Below are 14540 nucleotides of genomic sequence, written 5' to 3'. Positions count from 1 at the left end.
AAAAGAAAATAAGAAATATCAGATATTACCAAGTACACAGATCGTTTTTTCTGACATAGTATCTTTACGCATAGAAAATAACACCTTATCCATACCGTATCCAATGGAATTTGGACACTTTCTCTGGATGTTAGAATGGAAGATTGCGTTCCACGGGGCTCCCCCCTGTTCTTTCGGCCTTGAACCGCAATCAACTAATTACATACAAGACAGACTGGTTATATAAAGTGAAGACTGCACAGTCAGACTTACCATAAGCCATGACTAAGGACCTGGAGAAGGTCAGAAACGCGTAGGCTACCGCCTATACTTCTTTTTCCCTCTGGATTTGGACAATACCCACTTGTCACTTCAACCACTACACGTAGCTCACTTGCTACGATTTTAATCAAGACAAAATAAAACTTGGGAACAGATTCCCGTTTTAACAGACATCGTACCTGCAGCGCTGGATCCAACCCCCCCTGCTTTTGAAGTATTTCTGACGTGTGCCGACACGGGGATCCGTGTGCTGACTTACTTGTGACAAGGTGAGCTGGAGGATTTTTTTCTACACTTTTTTCTTGTACTTCACTATCGGTTGAAAAAATTTTCCTCACGTGTCTCAATCTTATTTGGATATTGATGGGTGTCCAAACCTCTACATCTACAATCAGTGTTCCATATTATTGATGAACAGTGAAGCTTCACTTTACCAGCACAGAGGTGAACTAAGAATTATTATACCCATGACATATTGAAATAAGGATAATATTTAATGCTATTTGTCAAAGGCTTACTTTCATATTTTATTCATGTACACTGGTTTCTTCTGACAATTTTTCTGGATTCCTCAAGTATAAAATAAGAAATGACAAACGAAACTCAATATACTCGAGCCGATCTGGCAGCAAGGGTTTTTGGCACTACGGATAATTTAAAGGAAAATTGTTATGAAATGGAAGATCTCTTTCATACACTAGAAAAATCTATGATCCATGAAACAAAAGTCTGGTGGGACCTCACAACCTTAAAAAATTATTGTGCCAAAGACATGATCCCAAGAGGGTTACGTATGAAAAAAACACCTACATTTAAATATTCAGAAACTTTCAGTACTGAGTGGAATCAGACCCTTTCTGAGTGCTCGTTGAAACTGATGAAATTAATTATCTCACAAGAGGAACTGAAACTAACTGAACTTAAAGACGAAATCTCTACAACCAAAAAAAAGCTAGAAGCATTTGCCAGCTCACCCAACTATGTCACACTAGAAACACGGACTTCCAATAGTATCGACAAAATCGATAAATCAATGGCAGAAATTAAAAGAACCAAGTTCCAAAGAGATCTACGGGACTATGCCAACCAGGAAATTTACAATTGGAACAACAGGGGAAAAAACTTCAACAAATTCAGACCGATTTTAAAACAAAGGAAAAATTCAGGAAGACACGGCCAATACCAACACAGAGTGAGCTTCAGTTCCACTGAACCTGATTCAGGAGAAGGTGAATGTGATGATCCAAATGTCGACAATCTCAAAGATAGATCTAAATACAACCCCAGATTTGACAGAAAATATACGTCAAAAAACGAGGCAGGAGGGGCGGTCGCAAACACAAATCCGGTAAATCAAGAACAGAGTGTTCGCCCCCGCACCCGGAGGAACTACAATCTAACCTAAACATCACTAACCTCTCCACAACCAGTCTCACAGAGGAACAAACTGAAGTCTTATCCCTTGGCCTTAATTTTGCACCAACAAAAAATTTCGACCTGTTCAGTACATTACTTGATGTCAACAAATTCGTTAGAAATTTAACCATAAGAAGACATTTCTATAATCATGAGACAGACCCTGTCGAAGCACAAATATGTACAACTCTAACAACGACCGATCAAACTACAGATTTTCATCTGGAACCTTTGAATATCAAAAACCGGTCTGAAAACGCATTGTCCTTCCAAGAATCCAAGACTTTGCTAGTTTTGGAAACTTTAGATACAGAACTTCCAACAAAGGATATCCAAACATCAAGTAATTTCAAAACCATTAACCCTAAATTTTACCCGGTCACATCAAGGACGGAAACAATGGATCGGTTCCAGATTCTGATAGAAAAAGACTTACAACAACTGTCTGAATCAACCAAGAAAGAAAAAAGAATCAACAATTTTCCAAACAAACTAAGAAAAGCCAAAAAATCGCTTGAAGACAACAAGGACCTAATTATCAAAAAATCAGACAAGGGAGGCAGCATTGCCATCATGAAGAGGGAAGACTACAAAATGCAAATAGAGGATCTACTGTCAGACCAAAGCACCTATAAAATATTAAAACAAAATCCAATTATTGGATTTCAAAAAGAAATAAAAAATTTGATAAAGATAGGTTTAGATAGTGGCTCCTTAACATCAAAACAGGCAGATTACATGACTGTGGAACATCCTATCACGCCAATATTGCATGCCCTGCCAAAAACGCATAAAAATATTATCCCTCCCCCTATGCGACCAATAGTATCGGGAATAGGGTCATTTTCCGAAAAAACATCGGAGTGGCTGGACTCCCTCCTGCAACCTATTGCACAAAATACATCAGGTTTTTTGAAGGACACCAAAGATGTCCTATGTGCATTCAGGTACAAAACATGGTCAAAAAATTACACATGGTTAACTTGTGATGTTACATCTCTTTATCCAAGTATACCTCATAATATAGCTCATGTTGCCATTAAACACCACCTGAACAAACATAGCAACTACAGTGATTCATTACAATTATACATTCTGGAAATCCTCACTTTTTTACTAACGCATAACTATTTCTATTTTGATACCAAATATTACCTCCAATTAAGGGGGGTCTCAATGGGGGCAAAATTTTCCCCGTCCTTGGCAAACTTGGTTATGGCGTGGTGGGAGGAAAAAACCATTTTCTCTACAGAAAATTCGTTTGGAGATAATATCAACTGGTATGGTAGATACATCGATGACCTCCTGTTCATCTGGGAGGGAGATGTATCTACCATACAGAAATTTATGGATTTCCTCAATTCCAACGAGTACAACCTTCGGTTCACACATACATTTTCCAAAACTAATATTATTTTCCTAGACCTGGAACTAAGAGGAGAGGATGGAATACAAATACATACAAAAACTTACAGAAAACCAACAGCAGGAAATACCATCCTACATGCAGGTAGTAACCATTCCAAACAGACCATTGTCTCGATCCCAGTGGGCGAATTATATAGAGCAAAACGAAACTGTAGCTCAGACGCACAATTCAAAACTGAAACACAAGTTATACATAATAGACTATCTAACAGGGGGTATCCAGGTTGGGCTTTAGACAGAGCTGACAAAATAATAGCTGAGAAAAACAGAGACATCCTTTTGTCCCAAAACAAACATGTAAAACCAACATCCAATACACCCACACTAGTCTTACAACAAACTAACCAATTTAACAGTATAAAAAGGATTGTGAACAAACACCTACCTATGCTCAGAGAAGACCCAGCTCTAGAAGACATCCTCAGGAACGGATGTAGAATAGTCCCACGCAAGGCTCCCTCTTTGGCCACAACACTCTCTCCATCATTCTTCAATCCCATCAAGACAAAAAGTTCTTGGTTAGAACAAAAAGGATTCTTTAGATGTGGAAATAATCCGTGTAAAGTATGCTCATATGTGATACCAAAAAAGACATTCACAAATTCAACCAATACTGATACACATCCCATTAAAAATTATATGAACTGTAACACCGACTCGGTCATATACGTAATTGAATGTACTTTATGTAACCTGAAATATATTGGGTGTACAAACAGGAAATTTAAAATAAGAATCCTTGAACATCTTGGCTACATCCGCAATCCAAACATCCTCAACACATCAAATGTAGCAAAGCACTTCATAACTCAACACAACAGAACATTTGATGGTTTTTCTTGTTATGCGATTGAAAAAATTTATAATCCAAAAAGAGGTGGTGATATTAGACATATAACACAAACGAGAGAAGCCTTCTGGATCTTTAGCCTCCAAACAAGGGTCCCAAAAGGCTTAAATTTGAGAAAGGATCTTATGTTCCACTATTAACCACAAAATGGTGACATCCTCGATTTCACTTACAATTGGCAATCCAACTCTAAAAATATAATGAACTTGTATACCAACTAAATATTTTCAAATATACTCTAGGAATATAGTGACAGAACTAAAAAAAATTTTTTGATTCAAATCAATGGCAAGTAATTAAACAAGAATACTTCCATAACATTTCCAAACTATACATAAAAAATACCATGGTATCAAATAAATAAACAACGAAAAATAAAAAACAAATAAAACAAACAATAATAAAAAATCTTTTTATGTTATACTCAAATAATATATTACATTAATTCATAAATCGTTATGAATTATAAGTGCCTAAAGAAATAATATAGACTGGGAACCACTTCAAGAATTACCCTTACAACATCTAATAAAACATCTATCCGCTCATTTGGGGGAAAGGAGAAAATAAAAATTGAAAAAATTAAAAAATATTTATATTTCTCCAAAAACAAAACTGTCAATCGTGTATAAACACACCAGGATACTTATATTTAACATCCGAATATATACATAATCAATAAGAAGTTCCCTATTCTTACAGGAAATGTTCAAATGTTTCCAGAATTTTGGCTTCAGCAGTAATTTCGAGATATACCCGTCAATTCACACACAAAAACCCATACAAAAAACGCAAAGGTGAGAAATAAAAACTAATGAATGGGAAAAAAGGTAAAAAAGTAAACCAACCTTAAAGAACACCCGACAATAGATAACTAAAAACCAACGTATTTCAAGAAGTCTAATACCAGTGTATTTTTTGTTATTTTAAATGTACGTCTTTTTCACATCTACACATAATCCATTGTTTTTCATTAAAAACAACAATAGGCGTTTCTTCACTTTTCAAGCCAGCTTTTTAAACATATTGGTGTATCTAAGGTCACTAGAATAGGACATTTCTATTATAAACATACATTGTAACTGAATATTAAATATTATGTATACCAAACATAGTTACCGAAAAGGAACAGCGATCTAATGAAAATTGTCGAGCTTCTTTCTATTTCTGTTGAAATTTAAAAAAAAGAAAATAAGAAATATCAGATATTACCAAGTACACAGATCGTTTTTTCTGACATAGTATCTTTACGCATAGAAAATAACACCTTATCCATACCGTATCCAATGGAATTTGGACACTTTCTCTGGATGTTAGAATGGAAGATTGCGTTCCACGGGGCTCCCCCCTGTTCTTTCGGCCTTGAACCGCAATCAACTAATTACATACAAGACAGACTGGTTATATAAAGTGAAGACTGCACAGTCAGACTTACCATAAGCCATGACTAAGGACCTGGAGAAGGTCAGAAACGCGTAGGCTACCGCCTATACTTCTTTTTCCCTCTGGATTTGGACAATACCCACTTGTCACTTCAACCACTACACGTAGCTCACTTGCTACGATTTTAATCAAGACAAAATAAAACTTGGGAACAGATTCCCGTTTTAACAGACATCGTACCTGCAGCGCTGGATCCAACCCCCCCTGCTTTTGAAGTATTTCTGACGTGTGCCGACACGGGGATCCGTGTGCTGACTTACTTGTGACAAGGTGAGCTGGAGGATTTTTTTCTACACTTTTTTCTTGTACTTCACTATCGGTTGAAAAAATTTTCCTCACGTGTCTCAATCTTATTTGGATATTGATGGGTGTCCAAACCTCTACATCTACAATCAGTGTTCCATATTATTGATGAACAGTGAAGCTTCACTTTACCAGCACAGAGGTGAACTAAGAATTATTATACCCATGACATATTGAAATAAGGATAATATTTAATGCTATTTGTCAAAGGCTTACTTTCATATTTTATTCATGTACACTGGTTTCTTCTGACAATTTTTCTGGATTCCTCAAGTATAAAATAAGAAATGACAAACGAAACTCAATATACTCGAGCCGATCTGGCAGCAAGGGTTTTTGGCACTACGGATAATTTAAAGGAAAATTGTTATGAAATGGAAGATCTCTTTCATACACTAGAAAAATCTATGATCCATGAAACAAAAGTCTGGTGGGACCTCACAACCTTAAAAAATTATTGTGCCAAAGACATGATCCCAAGAGGGTTACGTATGAAAAAAACACCTACATTTAAATATTCAGAAACTTTCAGTACTGAGTGGAATCAGACCCTTTCTGAGTGCTCGTTGAAACTGATGAAATTAATTATCTCACAAGAGGAACTGAAACTAACTGAACTTAAAGACGAAATCTCTACAACCAAAAAAAAGCTAGAAGCATTTGCCAGCTCACCCAACTATGTCACACTAGAAACACGGACTTCCAATAGTATCGACAAAATCGATAAATCAATGGCAGAAATTAAAAGAACCAAGTTCCAAAGAGATCTACGGGACTATGCCAACCAGGAAATTTACAATTGGAACAACAGGGGAAAAAACTTCAACAAATTCAGACCGATTTTAAAACAAAGGAAAAATTCAGGAAGACACGGCCAATACCAACACAGAGTGAGCTTCAGTTCCACTGAACCTGATTCAGGAGAAGGTGAATGTGATGATCCAAATGTCGACAATCTCAAAGATAGATCTAAATACAACCCCAGATTTGACAGAAAATATACGTCAAAAAACGAGGCAGGAGGGGCGGTCGCAAACACAAATCCGGTAAATCAAGAACAGAGTGTTCGCCCCCGCACCCGGAGGAACTACAATCTAACCTAAACATCACTAACCTCTCCACAACCAGTCTCACAGAGGAACAAACTGAAGTCTTATCCCTTGGCCTTAATTTTGCACCAACAAAAAATTTCGACCTGTTCAGTACATTACTTGATGTCAACAAATTCGTTAGAAATTTAACCATAAGAAGACATTTCTATAATCATGAGACAGACCCTGTCGAAGCACAAATATGTACAACTCTAACAACGACCGATCAAACTACAGATTTTCATCTGGAACCTTTGAATATCAAAAACCGGTCTGAAAACGCATTGTCCTTCCAAGAATCCAAGACTTTGCTAGTTTTGGAAACTTTAGATACAGAACTTCCAACAAAGGATATCCAAACATCAAGTAATTTCAAAACCATTAACCCTAAATTTTACCCGGTCACATCAAGGACGGAAACAATGGATCGGTTCCAGATTCTGATAGAAAAAGACTTACAACAACTGTCTGAATCAACCAAGAAAGAAAAAAGAATCAACAATTTTCCAAACAAACTAAGAAAAGCCAAAAAATCGCTTGAAGACAACAAGGACCTAATTATCAAAAAATCAGACAAGGGAGGCAGCATTGCCATCATGAAGAGGGAAGACTACAAAATGCAAATAGAGGATCTACTGTCAGACCAAAGCACCTATAAAATATTAAAACAAAATCCAATTATTGGATTTCAAAAAGAAATAAAAAATTTGATAAAGATAGGTTTAGATAGTGGCTCCTTAACATCAAAACAGGCAGATTACATGACTGTGGAACATCCTATCACGCCAATATTGCATGCCCTGCCAAAAACGCATAAAAATATTATCCCTCCCCCTATGCGACCAATAGTATCGGGAATAGGGTCATTTTCCGAAAAAACATCGGAGTGGCTGGACTCCCTCCTGCAACCTATTGCACAAAATACATCAGGTTTTTTGAAGGACACCAAAGATGTCCTATGTGCATTCAGGTACAAAACATGGTCAAAAAATTACACATGGTTAACTTGTGATGTTACATCTCTTTATCCAAGTATACCTCATAATATAGCTCATGTTGCCATTAAACACCACCTGAACAAACATAGCAACTACAGTGATTCATTACAATTATACATTCTGGAAATCCTCACTTTTTTACTAACGCATAACTATTTCTATTTTGATACCAAATATTACCTCCAATTAAGGGGGGTCTCAATGGGGGCAAAATTTTCCCCGTCCTTGGCAAACTTGGTTATGGCGTGGTGGGAGGAAAAAACCATTTTCTCTACAGAAAATTCGTTTGGAGATAATATCAACTGGTATGGTAGATACATCGATGACCTCCTGTTCATCTGGGAGGGAGATGTATCTACCATACAGAAATTTATGGATTTCCTCAATTCCAACGAGTACAACCTTCGGTTCACACATACATTTTCCAAAACTAATATTATTTTCCTAGACCTGGAACTAAGAGGAGAGGATGGAATACAAATACATACAAAAACTTACAGAAAACCAACAGCAGGAAATACCATCCTACATGCAGGTAGTAACCATTCCAAACAGACCATTGTCTCGATCCCAGTGGGCGAATTATATAGAGCAAAACGAAACTGTAGCTCAGACGCACAATTCAAAACTGAAACACAAGTTATACATAATAGACTATCTAACAGGGGGTATCCAGGTTGGGCTTTAGACAGAGCTGACAAAATAATAGCTGAGAAAAACAGAGACATCCTTTTGTCCCAAAACAAACATGTAAAACCAACATCCAATACACCCACACTAGTCTTACAACAAACTAACCAATTTAACAGTATAAAAAGGATTGTGAACAAACACCTACCTATGCTCAGAGAAGACCCAGCTCTAGAAGACATCCTCAGGAACGGATGTAGAATAGTCCCACGCAAGGCTCCCTCTTTGGCCACAACACTCTCTCCATCATTCTTCAATCCCATCAAGACAAAAAGTTCTTGGTTAGAACAAAAAGGATTCTTTAGATGTGGAAATAATCCGTGTAAAGTATGCTCATATGTGATACCAAAAAAGACATTCACAAATTCAACCAATACTGATACACATCCCATTAAAAATTATATGAACTGTAACACCGACTCGGTCATATACGTAATTGAATGTACTTTATGTAACCTGAAATATATTGGGTGTACAAACAGGAAATTTAAAATAAGAATCCTTGAACATCTTGGCTACATCCGCAATCCAAACATCCTCAACACATCAAATGTAGCAAAGCACTTCATAACTCAACACAACAGAACATTTGATGGTTTTTCTTGTTATGCGATTGAAAAAATTTATAATCCAAAAAGAGGTGGTGATATTAGACATATAACACAAACGAGAGAAGCCTTCTGGATCTTTAGCCTCCAAACAAGGGTCCCAAAAGGCTTAAATTTGAGAAAGGATCTTATGTTCCACTATTAACCACAAAATGGTGACATCCTCGATTTCACTTACAATTGGCAATCCAACTCTAAAAATATAATGAACTTGTATACCAACTAAATATTTTCAAATATACTCTAGGAATATAGTGACAGAACTAAAAAAAATTTTTTGATTCAAATCAATGGCAAGTAATTAAACAAGAATACTTCCATAACATTTCCAAACTATACATAAAAAATACCATGGTATCAAATAAATAAACAACGAAAAATAAAAAACAAATAAAACAAACAATAATAAAAAATCTTTTTATGTTATACTCAAATAATATATTACATTAATTCATAAATCGTTATGAATTATAAGTGCCTAAAGAAATAATATAGACTGGGAACCACTTCAAGAATTACCCTTACAACATCTAATAAAACATCTATCCGCTCATTTGGGGGAAAGGAGAAAATAAAAATTGAAAAAATTAAAAAATATTTATATTTCTCCAAAAACAAAACTGTCAATCGTGTATAAACACACCAGGATACTTATATTTAACATCCGAATATATACATAATCAATAAGAAGTTCCCTATTCTTACAGGAAATGTTCAAATGTTTCCAGAATTTTGGCTTCAGCAGTAATTTCGAGATATACCCGTCAATTCACACACAAAAACCCATACAAAAAACGCAAAGGTGAGAAATAAAAACTAATGAATGGGAAAAAAGGTAAAAAAGTAAACCAACCTTAAAGAACACCCGACAATAGATAACTAAAAACCAACGTATTTCAAGAAGTCTAATACCAGTGTATTTTTTGTTATTTTAAATGTACGTCTTTTTCACATCTACACATAATCCATTGTTTTTCATTAAAAACAACAATAGGCGTTTCTTCACTTTTCAAGCCAGCTTTTTAAACATATTGGTGTATCTAAGGTCACTAGAATAGGACATTTCTATTATAAACATACATTGTAACTGAATATTAAATATTATGTATACCAAACATAGTTACCGAAAAGGAACAGCGATCTAATGAAAATTGTCGAGCTTCTTTCTATTTCTGTTGAAATTTAAAAAAAAGAAAATAAGAAATATCAGATATTACCAAGTACACAGATCGTTTTTTCTGACATAGTATCTTTACGCATAGAAAATAACACCTTATCCATACCGTATCCAATGGAATTTGGACACTTTCTCTGGATGTTAGAATGGAAGATTGCGTTCCACGGGGCTCCCCCCTGTTCTTTCGGCCTTGAACCGCAATCAACTAATTACATACAAGACAGACTGGTTATATAAAGTGAAGACTGCACAGTCAGACTTACCATAAGCCATGACTAAGGACCTGGAGAAGGTCAGAAACGCGTAGGCTACCGCCTATACTTCTTTTTCCCTCTGGATTTGGACAATACCCACTTGTCACTTCAACCACTACACGTAGCTCACTTGCTACGATTTTAATCAAGACAAAATAAAACTTGGGAACAGATTCCCGTTTTAACAGACATCGTACCTGCAGCGCTGGATCCAACCCCCCCTGCTTTTGAAGTATTTCTGACGTGTGCCGACACGGGGATCCGTGTGCTGACTTACTTGTGACAAGGTGAGCTGGAGGATTTTTTTCTACACTTTTTTCTTGAAGTCCGCAGCTGTCATGCACATGTCATGTGTGCTGCGGATACGTCTTGCTTTTTTAACTTGACATTTCTTCATTCTGGCTGGACCTATGTATTTCTAGGTCTACAGCCAGACTGAGGAAGTCAATGGGGCTCCCGTAATGACGGGAGCGTTGCTAGGAGACGTCTGTAAATAGTCACTGTCCAGGGTGCTGAAAGAGTTAAGCGATCGGCAGTAACTGTTTCTGCACCCGGGACAGTGACTACCGATCCCAATATACATGTATCTGTAAAAAAACATATAAGTTCATACTTACCGAGAACTCCCTGCGTCTGTCTCCAGTCCGGCCTCCCAGGATGACGTTTCAGTGTAAGTGACGGCTGCAGCCAATCACAGGCCAAGCACAGGCTGCAGCGGTCACATGGACTGGCGCGTCATCCAGGGAGGTCGGGCTGGATGCCGAAAGAGGGACGCGTCACCAAGACAACGGCCGGTAAGTATGAAAATCGTTTCCTTTCACTAGGGAAAGTGCTGTCCCTTCTCTCTATCCTGCACTGATAGGGAGAAGGGAAGCACTTTTCCCGCAGTCTGCAGCAGCTAGTCCGCATCAATGTACTGCACATTTTGTGCAGATCCGCTGCAGAATCTGCAACGCAGATTCTGTGCGGCATCGATGCGGACAGTTGCGGAGGAATTCCGCCATGTGTGGTCATGCCCTTACATTGCTGGTACTGTATTACACTGCGGATTTGATGCAGGAAAATCTGCACGTAATTCTCATTGTGTGCATTTGGCCTAAAGGGAATGTATCTTTTAAAAAATGACCCATTGTTTAACCTTTTCATGACCAGGGTTGTTTTGGGCCTTGATGTCCAAAGCAAAATTTCCCCTTTTGGAATGCTACATGCTGAAGATTTTTATTATTTCAGTTTATCCAAAATGTGTTTTTTTTGCAGGACGCATAGGGCTTTTTTATTATATACAATTGGAGCTGATATCAATTAATTACGTAGGTCTTACAAAATATATTTTTCCTAATTTTTATCATCTGTTTTAAGATAGTGTGTTCAGTAAATGATATTCACCTCAAAAATAATTCTCCCATGTGTAGCAATGCCATATATGTGTACATTGTGTAGTATATTATGTCGCTATAGAGCTGAGAGCAAAATCCCTATTTTAGTATTAAATGTATCTCCCTCCCTTGAATTTAGTTACAGCATTTGTACATGATAAACATCCAGGTACAGAAATGTTTGAGTGGAAGTGCAAAAGCAGATAGGGCTAAAGAAGAACAGGCATAAATTGGTGGCTGGGGGTAACTATTACTTTTTTTGGGGTGGGTATGTTTTTTTTTTTACATTTTCTATTGTTTTATTATTTTTCTAATTTTCTTTATTTGTATTTATTTTTTATTTTTTTTATAATATACTATATTTATTTATTAAATCCTTTTTTTTTATTATCAGGGCACAAGTTAGCAAGGAACAAAATTCAATTAGATCTCTAGTACGACACTTCCTGTTCTGTAGAGATCACTTCTCAGAACAGGAAGTATTGTAATAGACACTTCCTGTTCTGTAGAGATCACTTCTAAGAAGTCATTATTATCATCACAGGCAGGATTACAATGAATGCTTGAGGCAGATAACACAGGATCCATCACTGAGTTGATGGTCACCGCTCCCTCCATCTCCCTGCACAGAGACCTCTGCACAAGTCACAGGCGATGAACACAAAACTCTCATATAGAAGTCAATAAGCGAGATTTATCAAAACTGGTGCTAAGAAAAAGTGGAGCAGTTGCCCATAAAAATCAAACTGATTTTAGCGGCCCTTTTAAAAATTAAAGGAGCAGTCTGATTACTATGGGCAACTATTCCACTTTTGCCTTGCACTAGTTTTGATAAATCTCCCCCATTGATTCGTCTTTTGACTGGGGTTTTCTATCTCCATGTGACTGCTGTAAAGCAAATTTCTGTACTGCTACATAGAGCAGCAGATAAAGCAAGTTGGCTGCACTATAAGCAGATAAAGAAAATAAAAAATATAAAATAAAAATACAATCTAATCTAAAAATACAAGAAATTAATAAAAAAAAAATATAGATGGGTCATTCCTTTTAAGATCAGGGCTACAGTAGACTGACGGGTGAGAATGCCGCACTGACAATGCCAGCTGACATGATTGCACAACAGACTTTACCAGAAATACATTCAGATGTGGCTAGTGAGTTCTCCTTTTTACATCAACAACATGTCAATCTGCCAATGTTACTAGAGATATACTGTTTCTGATGCCACATGTGGAAAAGTTGACCATGCAACCCTAGCCTTATAGTAGTGCGCTAAATAAAAAAGTTACATATTCAGGTTCAGCCCTAGAGAAACAAACGCATACATTTATAAATGTTGGAGCAAGTGATTATTTGGTGTAGATCTGGTGCATAAATATATGGACTAAATTCATATAGCATTTGGATGCCATTTTTGTAAGCTTTCCATGAAGCTGGCAGTTTCCAGTTTAGTGGTGTGGATTTGTATGTTGGGTGGCACAAAAGTGGTTACAGGGGTACATTGTAGAAGTGTTCTAAAGGCAAAAATGGATAGTGACACTTCATTGATTTGTGCAACACATGCCTATATTACATGGGTACACTTCACTATGTATTTCTGCTTGTTTTTCATCTTTAGTATACACCTGACTTTTTTTAGTGATCTTGTAAGGAAACTCTTACAAGATCTGTAAAGGAAAATCATTAGCTAGACACGAACAGGTGGCACTTAAAACATAATTCTTTATAAAACTATAATAGTATAACAACTACATAGAGGTTCTTGTAAATGTGCGTTATACAGCTCTTGTACACACTAATAATATATGAACAGGTTAAAACTGCTGTAGATAAGTTTAACATTTTCTGGTATTTATTTTACCTTACCATTTTCTTGCATTATTTTTTTATTTTTACATAACCTGAGGCATTGATTCCTAACTGCATTATAATGGGGAGCACCTGACATTTTTTGTCACTCCAGGGGAATTTCTACTCCCACTTCTACCTTAAAGAAGTTTGGTGTAGGGGAAGAAAAACATTTGATAATTCTTGCCCAGCACTATATTCTGGCCAAGATGTTCTGGGATATAAAATCTGTAACAGGGCCCCCACCTACCATGTACCATTTATAATATTAGTCTTCTTATGTGATAGATGGGCCTTTGGGCCACCTCAGGCACCAGGGTGCGTTACTACTACCTCTGCACCCCAGAGTTTTGCCAAGTTTTGGAGGATAAAAAATATAGATCAGCTCCTCAGCCTCTGTTGTTTAAAGGGGTTGTCCACTACTGAACAGCTAATGTGCAGTACGCCAGCTCGCCACTATTCAGTGGCCGGAGCCAACTGCTTCCACCATGTATGTCCGGAGCAGGGTAACGGTGCGGGGTCCGGGTGTCGGACCCCCACAGATCATGTACTGTTGACTTATTTGGTGGATAGGTCATCAGTTGTCCAGTAGTGGACAACTACTTTAAGCCCTCTAAGGGTGAATTGACAATTTACAGTACAATACATGTGAAAGGGGAAAACACCATCCACAGAAAGCCCAAAAATTCAGTGTGGAAATATAAGCATGCTGTGGAATTGAAAATCTGCAACATGCTCAATTTGTTGCAGAAAAGCCCAGGTTTTTTTCACAGTAAATTTCACCCTTTTTAATGCGT

The sequence above is a fragment of the Rhinoderma darwinii genome, chromosome 10 (assembly GCF_050947455.1).
Source record: "Rhinoderma darwinii isolate aRhiDar2 chromosome 10, aRhiDar2.hap1, whole genome shotgun sequence".
Classification (NCBI taxonomy): Eukaryota; Metazoa; Chordata; class Amphibia; order Anura; family Rhinodermatidae; genus Rhinoderma; species Rhinoderma darwinii.
The sequence above is the reverse complement of the archived record's forward strand: the minus strand, read 5'-3'. Positions refer to the sequence as shown.